The sequence below is a fragment of the Herpailurus yagouaroundi genome, unplaced genomic scaffold, assembly GCF_014898765.1.
Source record: "Herpailurus yagouaroundi ecotype Mexico unplaced genomic scaffold, PumYag 198, whole genome shotgun sequence".
In the NCBI taxonomy this organism is placed as follows: domain Eukaryota; kingdom Metazoa; phylum Chordata; class Mammalia; order Carnivora; family Felidae; genus Herpailurus; species Herpailurus yagouaroundi.
Window position 1 is genome coordinate 27,579,580 of NW_024412429.1, and position 23,982 is coordinate 27,603,561.

Genomic DNA, 23,982 nt, shown 5'->3' on the forward strand with positions numbered 1-23,982 from the left:
TCACCGACCGCTAGAAATGAAAGCACAAATTTGATTGCTATTTGTAAAAGAAGACCTATTTATAGAGAACATACAGTCCGCTGTTTCTTTCAAGGTATCATGAATACTTACAACCTAATACGAGCCCTCGATGTCCTGGTTTCTGTGGGAACCTGCCAGTTTACAGACACGCAGATCTGTCCTCAAAGGCTCCACCCCTGCTTAGAAACTCTCTCCCGTGTTCAAGCCACGGGTACCAGTTGAATCCAAATGAACCCTGCTTACATGGGAAGCTTTGCCATCGCCTTTCTTGAGCCATCGGAAGTATTCAAAGCAAATTTGTTACAGCTAATACTTTCTAGTGGTCTGTTTCTGCTTCGTTCGAGTTGGGGGAAAAGGGGACCTACATATAGACTTTGAAAGCGCTCACAGTGGTTTGTTTTATCAGAATGTGGGCGGCACCCAGCTGGTCTGCTATTAAGCATAGGTTCTGTCAACAGACGGGCAGACAACGCAGTGGCCGGTGAGAAATACAGGAAGCGTGTACTCCTGTATCTAGTTTAAAATTTTCATTTTCACTTCACCTTACCGTGGATGTGAAGGAATCTGAATGTGTGGCAGGGAGGGCTTCTCAAAAGTGATAAAGAAGAGGGGTCCCTGGGTGGCTCAGTCGGTTAAGTGTCCAGCTCTCGGTTTCAGCTCAGATCATGTTTGTGAGTTCGAGTCCCACATCGGGCTCCACATTGACAGACAGTGTGGGAGCCGGCTTGGGATTCTCTCCCTCCTCTCTGTCTGGCCCTCCCCTGCTCACATGCTGTCTCGCTCTCTCTCTCTCTCTCTCAAAAAAAAAAAAAAAAAAAAAAAAGTGATGAAGAAGGGAAGAAGTTCTTTAAACGAAGGAGTGTCCTTTAAGATTCAGAGACTTTTTTCTTAAAACAGCAAACTAATGTTCTTACTCTACCACCAGTTTTCTCCTACCAGGCAATATTTGGGGCGTAGTTTTATTTAAAAAGTACTTGTTGCTGGGGTGCCTGGCTGGCTTGATCGGAGCCATGCAACTCTGATCTCAGGGTCCTGAGTTTGAGCACCACGTTGAATGTAGAGATTCCTAAAGTAAATAAATAAATATATTAAAAGAAAAAGTACTTGTTGTTTATCTGAAATTTAACTGGATGTCCTGTATCTTATCTAATTGTGAAAGACTGAAATCTGGAAGAAATCTGTTATTGATTCAAGGGAATCCCAGCATGAGGACCCCAACTCATATTTATTAAACACTTGTCCATATGCCAGCTTCAGTTCTAAGCCCATTACACGTATTATCTCATTTAATCCTCACAATAATCTTTTTACTATTTTAATGCAAATTTTACAGGTGGTGAGGTGGAGATACACAGATTAGAAACTTGCCTGAGATCTCAAAGTTGGTTTTTTGTTTGGTTTTATTTATTTTTTAATTTATTTATTTTTGAGAGCAAGAGCTGGGGCAAGGGAAGGGCAAAGAGAGAGGGAGACAGGATCTGAAGCCGTGCTCGAACTCAGGAGCCACGAGATCATGACCTGAGCCAAAGTCAGACGATTAACCGACTGAGCCACCCGGCTGCCCTCAAAGTTAGTTAATGATGAGACCAGGATGCAAACTTGAACAGTCCTAAGCTGCAGAGCCCATATTCTTAACCGCTGCATTATATTGGCTTTGACATCCACTTGTTGGAAATCTTTTGTTCTGGCAGAAATGCAGGCTATAGAGGCGGAGTCTTGGCTCTCAAGGAATTTTTACTTCTATAGTACAGGTCAGAACTGTGAAAAATTCTCAAGAGATGTGCCAAAAATTGCTGTATAGGAATTAGAGAAAGCAGATAGTTTCTTTCGTTCTTTTTTGTTTGTTTGTTTTGAGAGAGAGAGAGAGAGAGAGAGAGAGAGAGAGACAGTGCACGTGCACGCAAGTGGGGAAGGAGCAGAGAGAGAGAGAGAGAGAGAGAGAGAGAGAGAGAGAGAGAATCTCAAGCGGGCTCCACATCACCAGCGCAGAGCCTGGTGCAAGGCTCAAACTCATGAACCGCGGGATCATGACCTGAGCCAAAGTTGGATGTTTAACCGACTGAGCCACCCAGGCACCCCAGAAAGCAGATAATTTCTGCTTAGAGAAAGAAGGAATAGCTATCTATAGACTCAAAATAGACTTGGTATTCTGAACAGAACTATACAAACATTTAGATGATAGCCTTAGTTTTTTTTCCTTGAATCTTTTCTAATGCTTAGATTACCTCATGTATCTTACGGTATCTTGTATCTTCCAGTCTTGGCATTGGACTGTACAGAAATTAGGTTATTGGGTCCCCTTTTTCATTTAGCTGGTCATATATTTAGCGACTGTAAGCTTAAAGTGAAAAGAACTGCATTAGTTGGGCTCTTTTATACAGCCTTGGAATTGTATTTGACCTTGGTTGCGTTCATGATGTACCTAAATCCAACCAAAATTTCTGCTATATCCCTTCACTACCTAGTGATTTATCTTCAGTACCTTTTGAGCAAGAGCTTCTCTCCTTATAGCTCACCTTCTTCCCCCAAATAATTAATAAGAATATTAAATGGCACAGTTCCCGGGACAAACCCCTGAGGCCATGCCATTGTTAACATTTCTCTCAAGAGCTATGAACAACAGAGCACTGCACTCACTGTCTGGCTTGTGGAGAAGCTCTCAGGAAGGTATGTGTGAGTTTGAATATCAGGCCTGGCTTTTTTTTTTTGTTTTTGTTTTGTTTTTGTTTTTGATCACTCTCCAGGAAATTGAACTTCACTACCTCTTTCATGTGTTTTCAAGTATCAGATCACAGTGTCTCTTTTCTTCCCATAGAAGATTGAACACCTGTATATAGATTTTTCTGATTTTATTCTCTTTTCGATTATTCAGTAGCCCCATATGAAATATCATCACCACTGGTTTTGCCTACACTTGAATTTTATCTTGAAAAGGCAAATGCCTTAGTAATTGCTTTAATGCCCTAAAATGCCTCATCAAATGGATTTGCTATTTAATAAAATTAACAACTTCGGAAAATTCTTGGAGCTCAGCTTTTAAAGTCTGGATTTAAATACTCCCTAAGAGATTTTAGGTAAATGGTAAATTTAAGAATAGTGATTGAAATGGGAAAGAGCGGCTGAGTTGTTTTCCTCTTTATTTATTTACTTTTAATCACACGTACAGAACTTCATGAACCACACCTCCCATGCATCATGCTAGCAACTCAAGATAAACATGAGTACAGAGCATTTATTGCCTCATTATGAGTGAAGATTAAACAGAAAAAAGTTCAGTCCCTGAACATATGGCACTACCAAGGTATGATGTTATACAAAAGCTATCAGTCTAAGTTAATTTGACCTCAGTGTTCTTTGCTTAAAAATATAGGAAGGTAATTGGGGCACCTGGGTGGCTCAGATGGTTGAGTGTTGGACCCTTGATTTTGGCTCAGGTCACCATCTCACGGTTCGTGAGTTCAAGCCCCAAGTCGGGCTCTGTGCTGACAGCACGGATCCTGCTTGGGATTCTTTCTCTCTCTCTCTCTCTCTCTCTCTCTCTCTCTCTCTGTCTCTCTCTTTCAAAAATAAATAACCTTTATTTATTTTTTTTTAATTTTTTTTTCAACGTTTATTTATTTTTGGGACAGAGAGAGACAGAGCATGAACAGGGGAGGGGCAGAGAGAGAGGGAGACACAGAATCGGAAACAGGCTCCAGGCTCCGAGCCATCAGCCCAGAGCCTGACGCGGGGCTCGAACTCCCGGACCGCGAGATCGTGACCTGGCTGAAGTCGGACGCTTAACTGACTGTGCCACCCAGGCGCCCCCAAAATAAATAACCTTTAAAAAATATATACAAAGGTAGCTAATTATTCACAATGAGTAATCTATTTTGTTCCTTCTCTTCTTACTGTGACCTTATCCATAATTTCATGGGAATATACAATATCCATAATTTCAAGGAAGGAATACTGTTCTTTAATGCTAAACAGGTTGGCACTTTTTCATAGTCATTAAATGCCCATTGTATCAGTTCTTCTGTCGGTTTTTACAAGGAGCTCAGCTCTCAAGCATCATAAAATATGGAGGGAAATGATACAGTGAGTACTAATAAATTCATAACTAAGTGTTATAAACATTGGCTTATTAAACTAATGCAGAAATACAGGTAGGTACTGAAAGTTTTACTGGAAAATGTTTTCATGAAAAAGCTAAGTTTGAGTTAGCACATAAAGGCAGATGATAAACTCAATGGAGTAAGTATTTGAGCATCAATTCTGTACTATGCCAGGAGTTTTTAGATGAACTAATGAAAGTACATGGGTCTCTAACCTTAAAGAGCTGAGCTTGCTGTCTTGTGTCAAGACTGAAGTAAATAGACAGTGGTGTAATGGAGAGGTATATGAAGTACATTGGGCAGGTAGAGAGCTCAGTCAGCTGGAAAAGAAAAGCTTTGGGAGACCCCTTCCCCCACGTCTGCCCCCCTCTCATCCTGCCATCAAAGAGGAGGTGGGCAGTTTGTCAAATGGCATCTCGAATGGCTGGAGCAGGTGTCTTCCATGTACAAGTTCACTCTGTTCTGGTCCAAACAGAGCAGAGATCTTTTGTATTTGTTGTTGGCTAGTCTCTGGAGAATTTGATAGAATTTGGTGGCCATACTTTTAGAGCAAATGATTTGCTTTTGTTGATTTGTTGCTAGAGATTTAGGTAATGATTTACTGCTAATGACCACATACATGTACCTAGATTTATAATTTTTTGTAACATTTATTTATTATTTTTGAGAGACAGAGAGAGACAGAGCATGAGTGGGGGAGGGGCAGAGAGAGAGAGAGAGAAAAGGAGACGCAGAATCCGAAGCAGGCTCCAGGCTCTGAGCTGTCAGCACAGAGTCTGACGCGGAGCTCGGACCCACGAACCGTGAGATCATGACCTGAGTCAAAGTCGGACGTTTAACCGACTGAGCCACCCAGGTGCCCCCATGTACCTAGATTTATCAATGGTATTCTGATATTTGGTTAACAGGACATCTGGCTGACAATGAAGAGTTAATTTCTAAAGATGGGTCCCCTTATCTGTAAAGAATTCACTTAGTTTTTAACTGAATTTCCAGAAGAATTCTACCTTTTAATCTCCATAGTTGTTTAAACAGTTCATAAACTTTATCAGAGTTGGATGTGATGATGAGTCACATATACTTAACTAAAGTTTTATCTGGATGATCTTTAGCATCATTAAAAGGGCCACACTAAATAGGAAAAGTGGAGTTGAGGGATGGGGCCTTGATGAAAGCTTCAGATTTTATTTTTTTGTAAGTGTAGACCCCATTCGACAATTATGAGCATATTAAGGGCTGAGATAAAGACACCTTATTTTCAAGCCTCCCTCCCCTGAAAGCCCAACCTGAGAGAGAGAGAGAGAGAGAGAAACATAATTTCTCACAGTATGTTTAACAGGCAGTTTAGTTACTGTGTCTGTGTCCACCCCTGCCAGAATTAGTTCACAGAGCATCTGTTGTTGTATCAAAAATGTTCTCTAGTCACAGCTATATCCTCCCTGAAGAAATGCATTTTAGCAGGTTAGCCTGCTCTGTGGTTCTAGAATTAGAAGTGTGAGTGCAGGGATCTGACCTGTGTGAATTCAGTCAGCGGTTGGTTATATTTATTACGGGAACTGAAGATTTGCAGTGTGAAGAAATGACTGTTTGTACCAAGTGGTTAAAAACAATAGTACACACACCAACCTGTTCAACACTGGAGAACGGTGCACCTTTCTTAAAATCACGAACAAGTTTTCAAGTAGTTCCAGCCAGGTTCCGCTGGTCGTTCCTGACACACAGACGTTATCTAAGGGACACTGCATCTACCTTCCATTGGCAAGGAGCCTCCTAGTTCGCTTTTGGCTTAGATGAGTCTGTTCTGGGAGAGGTTGTGAGATTCTCTTGGGTTTGATGAGGCGCCTTGGCACGTGGGTCACTTGGGGATCCCAGATGCCCTGTGGCTTTGGCTATAGATGCTCCTCTTGGGGGTCCTGTGGCCCCTTGCACAGGCCTGTTTGTAGATGGAGGCTTGTGGATGTTGACTGAGAGCTCTGTCTTCTGGAATGGTGTGTCCATTCACCATCTTGGACACACTCAAGGTGAACATCTTGCTTTGCCCACCTGGGCCAAACCTTGAATTCTTTTTCTTTTTGGTCACTTTTTAAAAGTTATGACATGTCATGCAAGTACATAAAACATCTGCCATGTAACAAATAACTGTGAAGTAAATATCAATGTAACCATTACCCTGGTCAAAAAGTAGAATGTGGCCTAACCTCTAGAAACCTCCTGTTCTTCTTGCTTTCCAACAGGAAAAATCCAGGTGTAATGAAAAGAGCATGGGGATATTGGAAAAAAAAAAAAAAATAGCACGGGACATGTCTAGGTTCAAATCCTGCCTGTTATGTACTCGGCATCTATGATTTGAGTTGAATTTTGAGTTTATTTCTTCAACATTTTGAACTTGTTTTCTCATCTGTAAAAGAAAGACCACAGTGTCTGTGTTTGTGGGAATAAAATGAACTTACTTTTGTAAAGTACCTCAAAGCTCCCACCCCTTAAGCTGGAAGCACTGTTTGTGGAGGGCAGGGTGGATTTTCATTTAAGTGCAAGGGAATACAAAGGAGATTTTATAAATCTCAGCCCTCTTTCCCAACTGATGTCCTGTCGTGATTTAGCTGCTGCCTTCCCTTCTATCCACTATGCTCCAGAGATGCGCTGTGGGGAGGAGGGAAAGAGGAACAAAACAAGAAACACGGTCAGATGACAGGGACAGCCACAGGCACTTGACCCCGAGGTTCATTTCATTCACATAAGCAAGGTGCCTTTTTCTCCCACCCTCCATCCACCTCTGAAAGATGTCGGGACTGCTAGAGCTGGAAGGGCCCTCCCACATCCTCTGATTAATAACCCCCTCTTCATTTTGTAGGTAAGTAAACCAAGGCCCAGAGAAGAGATGGGATTATCTTATAGCTACTTTGCAGTTGACAGATGACTAGGTCAGGATTTGAAATCGGGTTTCTTGCTCAGCCCATGCCGGCCTGTTCAGATCTCCGATCCTGAGGGCTCCGAGAAGACATACCGCTTGGATGCTTGTCCTCACCGTTCAGAAAGGTCACAGGGACAGGCAGCTGGGTGGCTTAGTTGGTAAGCGTCCGACTTCAGCTCAGGTCATGATCTCGTGGTTTCCTGAGCTCGAGCCCCACATCGGGCTCTGGTGCTGACAGCTCAGAGCCTGGAGCCTGCTTCGGATTCTGTGTCTCCCTCTCTCTGCCCCTCCTCCACTCACGCTCTGTGTGTGTCCCTCTCTCTCTCTCTCTCTCTCTCTCTGTCTCAAAAGTAAACATCAAAAAATTTTAAAAAGGAAAGAAAGGTCATAGGGCCAGGGCTCAGTCGGAATCCAAAGGCCCATGACAAGTTCGGTTTCGTTAGCTGATTCACTTAGGGATTGCGTGTTAGCTTGTGCCTGAAGGTGGGGCTTCTCTGTTGCTCTGGAACTCTCTTCACTCAGTCCTGATTTCACTGAAGCTCAAGTAAGTTTAAGAGAAGTACAGGGAGGAAGCTCCATCATGGGACATCGGGTGTGACAAGTGTCTGTAACTGTCCATTTCATCCTAATGGCGTTTGGTGTGTTTTTTTAGAACTCTAATATGTCATCAGTACCTCGATGGACTTAAAAACAAAAAAACAGGCACAGGGTGTAGAAGGGATAAGGGAAAGATAAGGGGACCAATGATTCAGCACTGAGCCTACTCTTTGGTCATTACTTGTATACTTCCTGAAGAATCCTTAGGGATTGATAGGTAGAAGGAGAAGGGGAGGAATCACTGGTTAAAGGAAGGTTATTTTTAATATTTGATAAGTAAGAAATGTTCAATTACGTACACTCGTTCATACAGAATTTTAACTTCTTTTCTAGTTTACACACAAATAGGTCTAGATTTCAGGTGGGGAGAGTGATATATTCTGAAAAAGCCACTGAACACGGGTAGGGAATATATTGTTTCATCTTTCCTAAAACAGAGCAGCATTGCCATTTTGTTCCGTTGTCATTAACCAGTCAAGAACAAGAGATGAGAGGCCAGACTTCTGATGCGAGTGCGGCCAGTATCCCGTGGGGTTTTAGAAAACCGTGTCTCGTTTTTGTCCTTGGCTTCCTCCTCTGGGAAACAACAGCTGATGTCTAAGTTCCCTTCGGAGCTCAAGAGTTCTGATTGGCCTCCCAGTACTTAACTGCTTAAGGGTGATGCATGTGAAGTTTACTGACACAAAGACAGGAGCGCCTGGGTGGCTCAGTCGGTTAAGCATCCGACTCTAGATTTCGGCTCAGGTCATGGTCTCGTGGGTTCGTGAGTTCGAGCACTGAGTTGGGCTCTGCACTGACAGGGCAGAGCCTGCTTGAGGTTCTCTCTCTCCTCTTCTCTCTCCCCCTCCCCCACCCCCTCAAAAGATATAAGCTTAAAAAAAATAACAAAGATAGAACTTACTGCTGAGCATAAGATGCGACAGACCGGGTTATCAAAAATCTGCGTTTGTGTTGACACAAAAATGTTCTAAGTGCATCCTGCAGGTGAAGCACAAGGCCGAACATTGCAGCCGAGTCAAAGCTGAATGAATGATATTGCTGCTTTCACTGGAAGCTTAAAGCTAGCCAGAGAGAGAGGATATATTCATGAGTGACAAGGTGGATGAGGGGGGTATCACTAAGCCTCGCCCCTGCCCCTGGAGGTTGTCTTTGAAACATAAATCTGATCGTTTCTCTTCTTTGTTAAACATTCCCTAAGAGCTCCTCTCACAGACAGGATGAAACCTCGGCTCCTTAGCATCTGAGAACTGTCTTGATCTGCCCCCGGTCTCAGTCCAGCGTCACCTGCCAGCTCACCGTTTCTCCCCCATGCTTCTCTACCCCTCCGCCCAGGTTCTCACCTGTGCCTTCACCTATACGGATAAAGTCCTTGTGTCGGAATGCGAACTCGTCTTGTCCTTCCTTTCTCCGCTGCGTGTCCCAGTCTGGTCCTTCTCCCTTTTGTATTCTAACCTCTTACACCTGGCCAACTCCTGTTCCCCTGTAAGAGTCCCCACAGTAGGTACCTGGACTCCCCAGGGCAGACTTGGGCAAGCCTTCTACACTTTTCCACACATTCCCACAAAACCTTATAGTTCTCCATTAAGCTGCTTGCTCTGCGCTGTGTAATTGCATTTACTCGTTTATCTCCCTGCCTGACAGCAACACCGTTGGCAGCAGGACCTTTCCTTGTCTTTTGTGTGACCCCAGCACACAGTCTGGTGCTTTACTTAATTAGGTTGACTTTTCAAAGACAAATGGTAATGTTATTTAAAAGCTTCTCTTTTTCTGTGTTTGGTATCTTGTTGGACTGTAAGCACTGTTGTGTTTGTGAAAGTCCTGGAAAGGTCACCTGGAACTCAGGAGGTGAGAGCCGAAGCCACAAGACAAGGGGTGGAAATGCAGGAGAGAGGAGATAGAGAATTGGGATAGTGTAGGGTTGAGCCCAGAAGCCTCTATTTTAGGGGGCTGGGAAAGAGAAGTTGGTAAAAGAGTAGTTGGGGAAGAGGAAAGTCAGGTCAGGATGGGCAGTCCTCATGAGACTCACAGATAGGGAGAGAGTCTGAAGAAAGGCTACTAAATTGGTCCTTAGGCTGCCACTGGTGACCTTCCAAAGAGCAGTTCCAAAGAAAGCTTTGGATGGAAGAAGCCAGACTTCATGAGAGAAAAATTATTCTTATAAGCAGAAAAACAATACAAGTAAGCTTTTGAGAAATGAAGTAGGATAAATGATGTCAGCAAAACAGAAAGGGAACTGTATTTTGAGGTAATGGCCAGATAGAGGTAATATTATGGTTTTAAAAATCAGAGCCAATTGAAACATGGTCGTAGACAACAGGAGCCCATGAGGAGGGGGAAAGATGGCGGATACAAACAGAGAATGGGGAGGATGTTCCCTGAGGAGGCGGCAGTAGTAGGCGGTGAACTCAGGGGCACGGGGGGGGGGGGGGGGTGTCAGGTTTCCACCTGTGTCTCCTAGACAGACAATTGGGGCAAGTTTTGAGACGGAGCAAAAGAAATGGTGAAGTCGTTCATTAGGTGGTGTTGGAGACTTGACAGAAATGTGGCCCCCGCTCTGTTGCTACAATATTGCAAGTGCTTTGGTGAGAAGAATGACTTCATTTGGTGCTCTTGTTCAGCGCTTGTGAATTTAATTAGGTTGATCTTTCAAAGACAAAAGTTCATGTGATTGTTATTAAAAGCTTTTTTTTTTTAATGTTTGGTTAATTTCATTAAATTTCGTTAATTTTCCTTAATTTCGTTAAACGTCTTTTGGAATTTTTGTCCTTAGGGAAGGTTGTCTGACTTGATCAAACAGTGGGCTAGATTATCTACTGAGGAAAGAGAAGCGCAAAGACAAAAATAAGGAATCAACAGAATGGAAATGATATACCAAAGGGGTGGTTTAACTTCTCTTGCTGGATTTGATGGCTCAGGGAATTTTTTTTATAATACCAACTATTCTGAGTGTGGTAACCCTGAAAGGGTAGTTAACCTGTGAGCGGGAAGTCTGATGCAAGAGCCAGGGGAAAATGAACAATCCTTGCTTTTTCAGTAGGTTAAGAGACATGTGGCCTTTTTTTTTTTTTTTTTTTTTTAATGGTAAGCAACACACAAAAGATAGAAAAGCAAAGACAGTCATTTAAATGATCCAGGTCTTAACAAAGCACTATGGATTGTTTAAACAAAAGGCTTTTTGTGTTGTTTTTGTGTCCATAGCCAGTCTGCTGTTTCAGCAATTCTATTTTAATTCCTGATAAAGTGAGTAACTTGAGTGGCCTCTATATTTCACTCAGTACAGCATAAAAATGCTACATTGAAGGTGCGGTGGATAAGGCTCGTTATCACTCTGTGTACAACTGAAGTCTCCGCTGTTGGTTTAGAATCTTTGCAGGCTATTTGATATTGAGTAACCTTGGTGATGCTCCGCTACGGCCAGTGATAGGGCTTTCTCATTCTAAAGTGAAACGAGATCCCCTCCAGTTTGGCTGAGCTGTGGTGCCACTCAGCTGGGGCTGGCAAACTCTTCACATGCTCACATTAATCATGGGCACCAGAAAGCGTTAGCTTTCATTCCAATCAGATTGAGTTCTTTGATGCTCCTTGAATTAATTTGGGGATGTGAGAAGAAATGTTAGCAATCAGTTTTCTATAACGGCCAATAACCTTTAAGGATAAATCTGTCCGTGGTTTGCAGTGAAAAATAAAGCTAACAGTTTTTTCCAGCTGCTTCAGTCTTAATACTTAATTCCTATTTTTTTTTTTTTTTTTGGAGGTTTCTATTCCTAAGAGAAAGTAACCATAGAGGGAGGATCCTCGTCAAAATGACCTTTTTAAAACCTATCTACATGAAGTGAAATTGCCTGTGGTTGTTTAAAGTCAGTGAGGGAGATATTGGTCCCAGGATCAGGAAGGGAGTGGTTCTTTCCAATACACGTTAATACGTTAGTCAGCAAACTCATTTCCTGTTTGACTCTTGGGCTGATGACACAATTGTGCATTTTCTCTCTGCGGTGCTCTATCTTTCCCTATCCTGATCACTTTATTTCCCCAAGTCCACTGTGTAGACTGACATAGGAAGTCATGTGGAATTGTGGTAAAATAATTTTTAAGGGTATGAATTCTGCAGTTTGCCTGTCATTTTTTATTTTTATTTTTTCCTCCCTTGGCAAAGAAACCTATCCATTTCAAAGGCGTCCATTCCAGGGGCACCTGGATGGCTCAGTCAGTTAAGCATCTGACTTCAACTCAGGTCATGATCTCATGTTTCTGAGTTCAAGCCCCACATCCAGCTCTGTGCTGACAGCTCAGAGCCTGGAGCCTGCTTCGGTTCTGTGTTTCCCTCTCTCTCTGCCCTTCCCCTGCTTGTGCTCTGTGTCTCTCTCAAAAATAAATAAATATTTAAAAATTAAAAAAAAAAAAAAAAGAACAAAGGCATTCATTCTATTACCATATCCCGTCTTCTACCCTACTCCTACCCAAAACTTCTGGGAGCTTTCTCTGGTTATATCTCACCAGAAATCTCTTGGGCGTTGTCCATGATACAGTTAGGTTTTGAATACTGGATTTGATCCGTTTCCCTGAAATTCTACTGAAACTAATAAATTTCCTTGGATAGAAAACACCGATTGAGCCCTGGACGTCGTCTTCCCTACCTCATTCTCTTCCTACCTGCTTTTCCCTCATCCTTTTACTTTTTGAACATATGATCGGGGCCCCTCCCCCATTAAGTTCTGTATCGATACTGGCCCCAGCCCTTGCTCCCCAGTTGTGCTTAATAAACATTGGTGACATGGCCAGTATAGATGAGGCAGGTCATATGCCTTGGGTTTATTACAGTGGAAAGCGTGTTCAATGATAAAATACACTGGGAGAGGAATGGGGCGGGACCTCTATTGTGTAATCACAGTACCCTTTCAAGTGCTGTTTGTTCATTCATTTAATGAACTCACCGAGCCCCTGCTAGCCACCCACACAGAATCAGATCATGCAGGGCTTAGAAACCATTGGGAGGAGATTGGCTTTTACTTTCAGGTCCTGGGAAGCCACTGGAGAGGTTTGAACTCTGGAGTGAAATAATCTGATTCATCGTTTTTAAGTGGCTCAGTCGGGTTCTGTGTTAAAGGTTCACCACATGGGTGCCAGGGTGGAAGCAGGAGACTGGGTGGGGATTAGCACAGAACTCAGGTGAGAGGTGGTGGCCGCCTGAAGCTCCCTCCTGTGTTGGAGCTGGAGAGGGATGTTTAAAGCAGGAACTCTTCAAGCATTTTAAGGGAGGCTCGATGTGCAAGGTACTTGCAGTAGCAAAGTCAAAGCTTTTTCTGAAACAAACCAGTGTTCTTGAGGAACTAAAAGCAGATGCCACGTTTAGCATTCCTCCCCTCCTCATTGACCCCTACCAGAAGCTAAAGTCTTCTTCATCTTCTGAAGTTATTCTGTGAGTGAGTGTGAATCACTTGTGACATAATAAAAGAAACAGATCAACCCTCTTTTCCCCTCGGGCCTTTTGGCATTTCTCGCTTGGAATATGTAAGAAGTCTCAAATGATCCAAATTCTGTTTCCGTCTTTTCTCCTACTGTGGCTCTCAGACCAGCAGTATCAGCATCACTTGGGAATGTACTAGAAATGCAAGTTCTCTGGCCCCACCCCAGACCTAGTGAGTCCGACACTCTGGAAGTGGGGCCAGCAGTGGGTTCAACAAGCCCTCCAGGTGGTTCTGAGGCACCTTACCTTGGAAAACCTTGGCTCTGTAAGTTGCCATGTGAACTTGTTTCTCCATCAGCGAGGCCCCTTGAAAGTTGGAAGTATCCCTTCTGCTGCACTAGCTCATTACAAGCTAGGATTTGAACACATAACTGTTCACATGCAGGGTTTGAGCTCTGGACGGCTGCTTTTCATCACTCTGGCTGTTAGCAGAAGGTGACTTATGCAAATTGAAACTCATTCCTTTCAAGGGAGCTCCCTTTTCCTTGACACTCGGTGATACTTGGCATATTTCCTGATTGGCCTTCTTTCTTTCTTACCCAGTTAAGCAAATGATATGCTAGCACCTGGGACATTTTGCCTTACATGCACCATTAAGAGAGGAGACATTTGTTTTCAGAACTTTTAGAGAGGCTTGGGCTTAATCATTAAAGCCATGCATTTCCTCTTTATCTTTTCATGTTTTATGGTGCATTGGATGCTAAGTATTATTGAAATGATGACTCTGGCAAAGAAGTGATCTTATGGACTCACCTATGCATTTGTTGGAAGATAAATTTGGGTTTACTACTCCATATATAAACAGTATGCTTTTATGCCATTATAAATATTACTGTAAAACTATATAAAAATTCTTACTTTAAAGAGGGGAGGGAAGAAAAGAACCAATCATTAGTCTAATACTAAACCAAAGGGCATATTTCTTTGAAATCTATCCTTTAAAATTGCAACCAAATTATCTAGGAAAATACCCATATCCAAGATCTATAATAAATTCATAATGTCTTTAAGATTTTACACAGCTTTTCAGCTCACTTGGTAGGCTATAAATAACCAAGGAACCTAAAAACGTCTGAACGTCTATAATCTCTTAATCATTCTAATTTTTTATTCTTAAAAACAATTTAAATAAATTGAAGTTCAGCTGTTTCAAAGAATTTGCAGAAAATCCGGATGTATTTTTTGAAACATCCACTGGGCCTGATTGGCAAGGCAGAATGTGAACCACAGTATGAGTAAGATTTTTTTTCTTTTCCAGTGCTGCCAAACCCAATAAATTAATGAGCTAGAAGGTGAATCACTTCTATTTTAAAATGCGTTTTGGTTTAATTTTCTTAAGAAAATAAATTCCCTAATGGTTGCGAAGTGCAGCGTTTGAATGCGACAGATTTTTCCTGTGTGCTTGCTTGAAAGCTCAAATTAGATTAGCTGTCTAATACCCAATACAGCTGTTGGACTGGAATTGATTTTCATTTAAGCATGCATGTTTATAGTCTTATGTGTCCTTAGTTCTCCACTAATGGACAAAGATAGATCATAGAACTGGCCTTTTCCCCTTTTGTTGATAATCTGATGGATAAATAATTGGGAAAGAAGTTTGTAAACCTGGATCTTCCAGAAACTTTATACCTGGGTTTCATAATCCATAAGACACATATAGTATTTGTTCTCTTTCAATTCCCACAGAAATACTTTAAACACGGATCAAATAATGATGGCCAAGGGCTTCCAGTTTAGAAAATAATGCATTTATTTAGTGTCATTAGTATGGCTTTAAAAATCAGTGATCTGAAAAAAGGACTTTTTTAGACTATGGTTCATCATAGGACATCCTCACTGAAGCAGCACCTCATGACTATTATTTTTATAATTAATTTTGGAAGTAGAATCCTCCCAATTTCAATGACCTTGGATTATAGTAGGAGGATTATGAAAGATTTAATGTGTTAAAAGAAACCACATTTAGATTTTAAAATATGGTATGCCTATGTTTTGATGATCACTGGGTGTTATATGTAAGTGATGAATCACTAAATTCTACTCCATAAACCAATATTACACTATATCTTAACTAACTAGAATTTAAATAAAAGCTTATAAAAAATAAAATAAAATATGGCATGTCTAGAATGCTCTGCTGTTGTGGAGTACCAGAATTGGTCTTTTGACTTGAATGTTCCAGAACTTTCCTGGCAGTTCATACCTGGACGCACCAACACGACCCATATGACTTGAGGAATGACAATATTCTTATCTGTGCCTTCTGGCTTTTACTATAGCAGTGCTTATTTCAAATACTTCCTTCATCATTCCTTCACTTCTTTTTTTTTTTTTTAATGTTTGTTTATCTTTCAGAGAGAGAGAGAGAGAGAGAGAGAGCACTAGTGGGGGAAGGGCAGAGAGAGAGGGAGACAGAAAGTCCAAGAGCAGGCTCCAGGCTGTCAGCACAGAGCCCAATGAGGGGCTTGAACTCACAGACCATGAAATCATGACCTGAGCCGAAGTCAAACACTTACCCGACTGAGCCACTCAGGCTCCCCTCTTCCCTTCTTTTTCACACAGCCTAACAAGTCAGCAGACTTCTCACTTTTTTTCCTCGTTTGTTTGTTTGTTTGTTTATCCATCCATTCATTCATTCATTCATTCATTCATTTATGAAGAGAGAGAGAAAGCATGAGTTGTGGAGGGGCAGAGAGAGCGGGGGAGAGAGAGAATCCCAAGCAGGCTTTGCACTGTCAGTGTAGAGCCCAATATGCGGCTCAAACCCACAAACCATGAGATCATGACCTGAGCCAAAGTCAGACACATAACCAACTGAGCCACCCAGGGCGCCCCTCACTTTTTTCCTTTTAGCATCCCCTTATCATACGATATCATTTCTTTGGGGACTAGAAGACCCCAGTGTCTCCTCTCCTTCTACTGTTCCTCCTTTTCCCTCTCATTTAAGCAAGTCGGGCTTATTAGCCATTTATTTAAGGTAAGAACTTTGTTCTCTTTGAGTATATTTCAAACTCTTTATAATAAATTCAGGAAATTTTTCGCTATGTGTATGTTTTCTCTTATAGATTTATAAATATGAAACAATCAACTCTGGTGCATTATACCATTCGGTGATAAAAATGTCCATGTACTTTTACTGGCATCACTGAATGATTGATTGGCTTTCTCCTCCTGTAGATAACAATCAAGCTCCTATTGTGGTTTATTTGGAATATATGTGTCAGTATCAGGACTTTGAGCTGAGTCCTGGCATCTTGGGGAAGTGGGTAAGCAGGAAGAAGGTGATAAATGCAAGTAAGATCATGTCACTTCTCTGTTCCAAGTCTCCAGAGGCTGTCCCTTGGCCTCATGGTAAAAGCCAGAGTCCTTAGAACCCTCAAGGCCCTAACATAGTCTGTCCCTTGTTTACCTATCTGGCCTTGTCTCCTGTTCTCACCCCAAACTGTACTTTTCTCTAGTTCTTTCTCAGGTTGACGGGACATACTTTCTTTGCTCAGAAATCACCGCTCAGTGAGACCTGCTACAAATGCTAGTCCCTATTCCCTTCCTTGCTTTATTTTTCTCTTAGAAATCCGAAATCAAAGTGTCAATGGGGTCGTGCTCCCACCGACCTCGAGGGGAGAATCCCTTCCTGCCCTTCCAGCTTCTGGGGGCTCTGGGAATTCCTTGGCTTATGGCTACATCACTCCTAATCTCTACCTCTGTCTTCACGGGCTTTTTTCCTTCTGTGTTTGTATGTTTCTGTGTCTCCACATGGCCCCATGATCTCTGTTTTCTCTTCTTATAAAGACATAAGTCTTGTTGGAGTAGGGCCCAGCCTAATGCCCTCACTTTAACATGATTACATCTGGAAAAGCCCTATTTCCAGATAAGGTCACATTCACAGGTACCGGGGGTTAGGAGTACCTAACACTTCTTCTTAGGAAAAGAAATGTAGCCTCATGATATTTTGGTAAAGATATCGCCAAAGGCTTGGTAAAATTGTGGTATCTTGAGGAATTGTGCAGCCAAGCACATCTTGCGGACTTGCTCGCTGGCTTTTAAAAGTAGAAGAGTTTGAGGTAGTTATGGTTTATGTGGTAGATTCCAGAAGCGGTGTCCATCTTCTGAGTACTGGCCATGGGGAGTATCCTGTGCAAAGTTCTGACATATCCTTATCTCAGCTCTCTCATCAGAGAGCAGCGCACTCAGAGTTGTTTGTTGAATGAATCTCATGACAGCTTCCGAGACTGAGTTGAGTAAAGTCCTGGCTTTACAGAGGTGGAATCCGAGTTTCCAGCAGGTTCAAGCGTTGTCCCCTAGACGTCACAGTTAGTACGCCCCCTAGTACGGCCAGGTCTGTCTTGATTCCAGACACTCCACTGCTTCTCCATGTAGAATCCCTCCCAATAGTTAACTTCCTGTTCCTGAAACACAGAGAGTAGCTTTTCATTGCTGTTGCAGATTCCCCACCAAAAGCCTCTCAACCTCATCCAAGAAGGATTGAAGTAAACATGAAATAAGCATAGCAGGGATCCGGAAAATCTGAGATTCAGCGTTATCCCTGTCTGGAAGAGTCACTTGAATAGTTGTTGAATATTCTCCTCTCCCTCCTTGTTCACGAGGTAGGATTGCCCGTTCTAGTCCCCTCTGAAGTTAGATATGGTCACATGGCTTATTTTGGCCAAAGAAATGAGAGTAGAGTCAGTAAAGAAAGTAAAGCTTTCTGGCAGAAGCCCTAGGAGCCAGTGTGAGAGTCACCACGTTCTCACCGTGCTGCCATGTGACCGATGAAGACAGGTACTTCCCTCTTTCCAGTCCCCAAGTGACTGTGCTAAGCAGAGTTCCTGCTAGCTCTACTTATACCAGGACAGTGTGCAGCAAAGATTCTCCTAGTTTCTGAAGCCACTGAAGTTTGGGAACTATTTGTAACTGCTGCATATTCTAGCTAATTGTGACTGATTCAGTAAACTGAAAAGCATGGAGCATGGAAATTCATTGAGAATTTCCAGCAGAGAAGATTACGTTGAACAACTCCTCCAAGCCTCTTTATTTTATTTATTTTATTTAGAGGTTTGTTTATTTTTGAGAGAGAGCGCACAAGAGGGGAGGCGCAGAGAGAGAGAGGGAGACAGAGGATCCAAAGCAGGCTCCGTGCTGTCAGCGCAGAGCCTGATGTGGGGCTCGAACTCAACAACTGTGAGATCATGGCCTGAGCCGAAGTCACATGCTCAACCAACTGAGCCACACAGGTACCCCCAAGTCTCTTTAGTAGATAGACTCTTTTAACATGTCTAAAATAGCAACATGAACAGTCTAATATAGTGAAATACATGAAAGTTTGGATGCCAAGAAAGGTTTAAATTCGTAAGACGGTTAAATGACCATCCAGTGGTATGACGTTATTTTTTTCTTCTGTACTTAAAACTTTGGTCTAGCAAGGAATGTTTGTCCACTGTTCTTGCACTAAAGAAAATAGTTTGACATGAAAGGAAAGAGGAGGAAATTTATGGTTGAGAAACCAGAGGATACAACGAACAGTGATACCTTTCTCCAAGCAGTACCGTGAGAACAATAGGTCGGCTTTAGTCCAAATTTCTGTTGCAAGAGGAGTATGTGTTAAAGGTAGATCTTCCATTACATTTAGTATCTCATTTCTAGCCTGTAGCTGCTGGCCTGGCTCGCTTTAAAGTATGCTCTGCCTTGCAGTTATTCTCAGTTTAATGTTGGAAAAGTCTTTGTTTGTTCATGATGGCTTGCACTTACTTATATCTCACTCTCCAGACAATAAACTCTATTTAATGAACAAAGCCATGGTTTTAGAAACTGAGAGCTGTTGCAACTTGACAAGAGGAGATTTTCCTAGATTTCCCCTAGCGTTGGAATAAGACAAGTGACAGTGGAATTCGATGACTTTATTAGATTTCAGAAATTTGATAAGAGTTGAAGACATTGGTCATCTGCCATAAATGTATGTTGCCCAGTCTCACCTTAGACCCGGCATCCTAATTCAGTTGACATCCCACTATTTAAACATTTCTGTGACACAAACTTCATTATGGAAAAAAGGGGCATTGTCTCTTAAACTAGGCTCAAAACGTGATGGTGGAAGTACTAATATTTGCCAGATTTCCATACTTTCATGGATAATAATTTTGCAGTGTTTTGGTCTTTTAAGATGTAATGTGTACCCAGTCGTGTCAGCTATTTTTAATATATTGCCAAAAACATCAGAACTCATCTCAGCTTTAGAGATGATCCAGCCCAACAGCCCTTCCTTATTTTCCAGCAAGAAATCTTTTCAAACACATCTGATGGGGTACCCAATACATGAAAAAGATTTTCAATATTATAAAAGCTTGTAATTTTAAACTTATACTTCTTATAGGGTCTATTAGTGAGGGGAAAAGACTAATTGGTACAACAGAAGGACTTCGTTTAAAAGGGCCTTGGCTAGGGGCGCCTGGGTGGCGCAGTCGGTTAAGCGTCCGACTTCAGCCAGGTCACGATCTCGCGGTCCGTGAGTTCGAGCCCCGCGTCAGGCTCTGGGCTGATGGCTCAGAGCCTGGAGCCTGTTTCCCATTCTGTGTCTCCCTCTCTCTCTGCCCCTCCCCCGTTCATGCTCTGTCTCTCTCTGTCCCAAAAATAAATAAACGTTGAAAAAATAAATAAATAAAAAAATAAAAGGGCCTTGGCTTGAGGCACCTGGCTGGCTCAGTTGGTAGAGTGTGTAAGTTTTTTGTTTTTTTTTTTTGGTAGAGCATGTAACTCTTGATCTCAGGGTTGTGAGTTCCATCCCCACATTTGGTGTAGAAGTTACCTAAAAGTAAAATCTTTAGGGGCACCTGGTGGCTTGGTCGTCTGAGAGTCTGACCCTTGATATCAACTCAGGTCATGATCTCACAAACTGCTGACAGCACAGAGCCTGCTTGGGATTCTCTCTCTCTCCCACTCTCTCTCTCTCCCACTCTCTCTCTCTGCCTCTCCTCTGCTCATGCACACACACACACACACACACACACACACACACACACACACTCTCTCTCTCTCTCTCTCTCTCTCTCTCTCTCAAAATAAGTAAGCTTTAAAATAAAGTAATAAAATCTTAAAAAATGTATAAAAAAGGGCCTTAGCCTTCACTTTTTATTTTGTTTTGTTTGTCAAGTATTTGAAAATAATGAATTATAACATAAGTAGATACAAAGTGGTAACTTTGTGTGTGTGTGTGTATATGTGTGGCTGATTGCATTTAACTCTTTACTTTTCTATTTCAAGTATAATTAACATACAGTGTTATATTAGTTTCAAGTGTACAATATAATGATTCAACAATTCTATACATTACTTCGTTGCTTATCACAGTAAGTGTCCTCTTAATTCCCTTCATCTATTTTACCCATCCCAACCCACCTCCCCTCTGCTAACTACCAGTTTTTTCTCTGTGCTTAAGAGTCTTTTCTTTTTGTCTCTTTTTCCCTTTGTTCATTTGTTTTGTGTCTTAAATTCCACATATGAGTGAAATCATATGGTATTTATCTTTCTCTGACTGACTTCAGTTAGCATTATACTCTCTAGATCCATTCATGTTGTTGCAAATGGCAAGATTTCATTCTTTTTTATGGCTGAATAGTATTCCAGTGTGTGTGTGTGTGTGTGTGTGTGTGTGTGTGTGTGTGTGTGTGTACACACACACACGAACACGAACACAAACACACCACTTCTTTATCCATTCATTGATTGACGGACACTTGGGTTGCTTCCATAATTTGGCTATTGTAAATAAAGCTGCAGTAAGTTTAGGGGTGCATATATCTCTTCAAATTAGTATTTTCATTTTCTTTGCGTAAAAACTCAGGAGTGGAATTACTGGATCCTATGCTAATTCTATTTTTAATGTTTTGAAGAACCTCCATACTGTTTTCCACAGTGGCTGCACCAGTCTGCATTCCTACCAACAGTGCATGCAGATTCCTTTTTCTCCATGTCCGTGACAACACTTGAGTTTTTTATTTTAGCCATTCCGATGGGTGTGAAGTAATATCTCATTGTAGTTTTGATTTGCATTTCCCTGATGATGAGTGATGTTGAACATCTTTTCATGTGTCTGTTGGCCATCTGGATGTCTTCTCTGGGAAAATGTCTGTGTGTATCCTCTGCCCATTTTTTAATTGGATTATTTCAGGGGGGGTTGGTGGTGGTGGTGTTGAATTGTGTAAGTTCTTTATATGTTTTGGATATTAACCAATTACTGGGTATATCAGTTACAAATATCTTCTCCCATTCAGTAGGTTACCTTTTTGTTCTTTTGATGGTTTCCTTCACTGTGCAAAGGCTTTTTATTTTGATGTACTCTCAAAAGTTTAATTTTGCATTTCTTTCCCTTCCCAGAAGAGACAGACATGTCTAGAAAAATGTTTTTATGGCTGATGTCAAGGAATTGCAGCCTAAGTTTTCTCCTGGGAATTTTATGGTTTCAGGTCTCACATTTAGGTCTTTAATCCATTTTGAGTTTATTTTTATGTATGGTACAAGAAAGTGGTTTAGTTTCATTCTTTTGCATGTCGCTGTCAGTTTTCCCAGCACCATTTGTTAAAGAGACTGTCTTTTTCCCATTGCATATTCTTGCCTCCTTTGCCAGAGATTAGTTGACCATAAAAGCATGAGTTTATTTTGGGACTCTATATCCTGTTCCCTTGATCTATAATTCTGCTTTTGTGCCAGAATGATACTGGTTTGATTACTATAGTTTTGTAGTATATCTTGAAATCTGGGATTGTGATACTTCCAGTTTTCTTCTTCTTTTTTATGATTGTTTTGGCTCTTCTGAGACTATTGTGGTTCCATGCAAATTTTAGGATTATTTATTCTACTGTGGAAAGTGCTGTTGGTGTTTTGAAAGGAAATGAATTAAATCTGTAGATTGCTTTGGGTAACATGGACTTTTTAACAATATTAGTTATCCCAATCCATGACTGTGGAATATCTTTCCATTTATTTGTGTCATCTTCAGTCTCTCATCAGTGTTCTATTGTTTTTGGAGTACAGATCTTTTACCAACTTGGTAAGTTTATTTCTAGATATTTTATTCTTTTTTGGTACAGTTGTCAATGAGATTGTTTTCTTAATTTCTCTTTCTGTTACTTCATTATTAGTGTATAGAAATGCAGCAGATTTCCATAATTAATTTTGTATTATGTGACGTTACTAAATGCATGTATCAGTTCTAGTAGTTTTTTGGTGGAGTCTTTAGGGCTTTCTGTATATAGTATCATGTTGGCTGCAAACAGGGAAAGTTTTACTTCTTCCTTACCAACTTGGATGCCTTTTATTTCTTTTTCTTATCTGATTTCTGTGGCGAGGACCTTCAGTACTATGTTGAATACAAGTGGACATCTTTGTCTTGTTCCTGATCTTAGAGGAAAAGCTCTCAGTTCTTCGCCACTGAATATGATGCTAGCTGTGGGTTTTTCATACATGGCCCATTTTATGTTGAGGTGTGTTCCCTCTAAAGTGGTTTATTGGTTTGTTACACAAGGTTCGCCCTGAATCCTTAGGAGACGTCAGCTGATAGGACCACAGAAGAGTTAATTTGCAACACAAGTTAATGAAATGCAAAACTACTGAGTATTACTTTTTTCTCCTAACTTTAAGGTAATTAATTAAAGAAAATCAAATCAAATACTTACAGAATCCCAAAACTACACAGAACAGTGAAAAACACTAATCATGCTTTATGTAATATTCTCTCGGTAGAAGGAAAGTAGAATTCTGACCATTCTGTTTACATTTTTTTTTTTAGAAAACTTATTAATGTTGGAAAAAATGTGAAGATATTTCTCACTGAAAAGAGATTAATATGAATAAATCATTATTAAAAATAAGTTGTATTCTGGAAGTTTCAGAATTTTTTAAAAAAAGTTTCCCTTTTACTCCATATTAAGAGTGGTTGCAAGCCGAGCCCACAAATTAGTTAGTTCCTAAGCAACTGAAGCAGCTATCTTGTGATTACATAATGCATTTTTAAAGTTAGTTTGACATCCTAAAAGATCCTCATGACTATTTCCATGGGGTTTTTAAAAATCTGATTAGCAGTTCTGGGTTGGAAACTTTATTCACTCCCACTGTGAAGTAGCAAAGGAGAGTAAGGATCTTTTTTTCCCCCGGTTGGAGAATTTTTATCCTTTCACTCAAGTGACCGTTCGTCATCTCCTGTCTGAGAAGAATCACAGATCCTAGTGTTGTTACAGAGGAACTCTGAAGATGCCCTACTTTACTTCGGTGCCATTAGGTGCACAGTCTTGTCATGCTGTGCGAAGGGGAACCCTTCCCAAACCAAACACATTTCACACTCCTTTATGAGCCGGATATTTAAAGGTACCCTGTGGTGAGTGAACCCTTTTGCAAGGCAAACCCTCCTCTAAGGTGCTGGCTGGGTACTAAGAAATATCTTGGGGCTTTAAAAAGCCACTAATACTTTTCTTGCTGCACTTGCCCCCACTGATCCGAGTAATTGCAATTAGCACAGTGGTCCCTCCTTGATGAGAACCGCTGGTCTCTGAGCAGCCGACGGCCCCAGCCTTGCTGCGAAGCAGGGCGCCATGCTTCTGGTTACCTTCCACTTGCTGGTGCCAGGTATTTCTCTGTAGTCTGGCAGATGGCTCAGACTGCCACCCGGCTTCACATTAAATTCCACTCGATGATTATAGCCTGTTTGGCATCAAAGTTAGGTTGAGAACTAAAAATAAAATGAGGGCATTGTAATCCGTGACTTCTCATGTCCCTTCCAGCTGAGGAATCTATAAGAAGCTTAGCGCGAGAAGTTTTTTTTTTTTTTTTAATTTTTTTTTAACGTTTATTTATTTTTGAGACAGAGAGAGACAGAGCATGAACGGGGGAGGGGCAGAGAGAGAGGG

General features: G+C 41.4%; 2 protein-coding genes across 11 annotated transcripts in view; one reads left to right on the top strand and one right to left on the bottom strand.

The window, feature by feature from the left end:
• The window catches only part of NHSL1 (NHS like 1), a 249,591-nt gene that overhangs the window by 178,957 nt on the left and 46,652 nt on the right, over nt 1-23,982 (top strand). The window lies entirely within an intron of this gene.
• Nucleotides 20,102-23,982, bottom strand: part of LOC121013394 (60S ribosomal protein L17-like) — a 7,844-nt gene continuing 3,963 nt past the window's right edge. The window contains exon 3 of the mRNA XM_040449060.1: nt 20,102-20,112. The gene's annotated coding sequence lies outside the window, so the exon portion shown is untranslated. The remainder of the gene's footprint in view (nt 20,113-23,982) is intronic.